Below are 2073 nucleotides of genomic sequence, written 5' to 3'. Positions count from 1 at the left end.
AATAATACTTAAGGTTCTGGGTTTGTGGCTCAGTGGTAGAGTGCTTGCCTAGCACGTGTGAGGCCCTGGGTTCAATCCTTATCACCACATAAAAATAAAATAAAGGTATTGTGTCCATCTACAACTAAAAATGTTATATTAAAAAATAATAATACTTTTTAAAAGAGTCATTTTGGCAGAATTACATTCGATAAAATAGAATTTAGGGGTAAAATGAAGAGAAAGTAGGACAATGTACAATAAAAAAACAAAACAAAACAAAAAACCAAGAACTTAAAAGCACTTATTAGGGACTGGAGATATAGCTCAGTGGTAGAGTGCTTACCTTGTAAGCACAAGGCCCTGGGTTCAATCCCCAGCACCGCAATAAAATAAAAAAAATTTTTAAAAAGGCACTTATTAGTACAGCTTGTCATATGTTAATGGACATCTATCAGAGATGATAGCTCAAGTGGACTCAAAATTAGTACTAAGTAGAAAGAACATACGGACATAAAATTTGACCATGTATTATATCCTAAAGTTTATTTTTAGTTGCAGAAAACAAAAATGACTCAAGCTAACTTAAGCAGAAAGAATCTGATAAGATATTAGGGGCTGAGGGTGTAGCTCAGTGGTAGAGCATTTGCTTGGCATGCATGAGGTTCTGGGTTCAATCCCCAGCATGGCAAAAAAAAAAAACAAAATAGTTATTAGGTAGCTCCCCAATTCCCAGGAGAGCTAGAGAGCCAGGCTTATATGCTATGCAGCTTGCATCATAATGGTCAGAGCCCACACAACCAGAAGGTATGCCCGCCATCCTGGGACCGTCTTGGCAGAAATCTCCCCCACCTTCTGACACTCAACACTTTTGACAGCAGGGACCAGATGGCAGTCAGTTTTCTCTGGACAAGACCACAATCTCACTCTACCTAATGCAACACATCTGCCTGATGGAAGTTAAATAAATGTCTTGTTACACTTAAAAAGCCACAATCCCAGACAATTTTATAGGGAAGCTCCATCATTACACCTTCAAAGAAGACATAAGCTGTTATGATCACATTTTCAAAGAATAGACAAAGGGAAAACTATTCAACTTATTTTATAAGACTTGCATAACTTTGGTACCAAAAATGAGAAGAACACAAAACGATTATACAACAACTTCTCTTATGAATACAATGCAAATGTTCTTTTAAATTTTTCACAAACAGATACATGCACCAATGGTATGGAATAGAAAATCTAGAAGTAAATCCACACAGTCAATGAAACTTGCTCAGAAGGGTGAATACAGATAACAATAATGTCTTGCATTTTTTTAAAAGTTAGAAGAAAGTATTTTGAATGCTTTCACCATAAAAAAAGATACATGTTGGAAGAAATAGATGTGATTACCTTGATTCACACATTATACAAGTATCAAAATATCACATGGTATCTCTTAAACAATGTGTATAAATACTTATATTCATGAATTTATATACACACATATCATTGTTATTATTGCTGTACCAGGGACCACAGAGCTACATCCTCAACTCATCTTCATTCTCTATTTTGAGATAGGATCTTACAAGGTTGCCCAGGCTGGTCTCTAACTTGCCACCTTCCCGCCTCATCTTACTGAGTAGCCGGGATTATGGTGACTAGCATAACTATAATGCCCAGCAATATGTTCATTTTTATGTTTTTTATGTATCAGTTTGAAAATTAATTAAAACTTTTAAAATCAACAAATCAGATTTAGTACTACTATATTAGAAAACATTCACGGAGGCTAAGGTGGGCCCTGAGGGGACTCCAGATCGAAGGAGGCAATGCAGTGCAGGTTAAGAGACCAGTTCAGAAGCCTCCATATCTACCACTTCCTTGCTAGGTGATCTTGGGTGATTTACTTAAACTCTCTGCACCTGGGTTTTCTCGCCTGTAATAGTTCCACCTGGTAGGATTGTTGTGTGGATTAAGTGAGAAAACTAAAAACATAGAAGAGAGCCTTAATTATTTATCACTACTTTATCAAACATAAATGTGCTGACCAAGGAAGACAACAAACCAGAAACTTCCTCCTTCCCTGCAGGCCTGGAAATC

At 36.7% G+C, this 2073-nt stretch overlaps 1 non-coding gene across 1 annotated transcript; it reads left to right on the top strand.

The window, feature by feature from the left end:
* The first annotated feature begins 595 nt into the window (after nucleotides 1-595).
* Trnaa-ggc (transfer RNA alanine (anticodon GGC)) lies at nucleotides 596-671 on the top strand. Its single transcript has one exon. It is a non-coding gene; the product is annotated as a tRNA-Ala (tRNA).
* The last annotated feature ends 1402 nt before the right edge of the window (nucleotides 672-2073 follow it).

The sequence above is a fragment of the Sciurus carolinensis genome, chromosome 1 (assembly GCF_902686445.1).
Source record: "Sciurus carolinensis chromosome 1, mSciCar1.2, whole genome shotgun sequence".
In the NCBI taxonomy this organism is placed as follows: domain Eukaryota; kingdom Metazoa; phylum Chordata; class Mammalia; order Rodentia; family Sciuridae; genus Sciurus; species Sciurus carolinensis.
The sequence above is the reverse complement of the archived record's forward strand: the minus strand, read 5'-3'. Positions and strand labels throughout refer to the sequence as shown.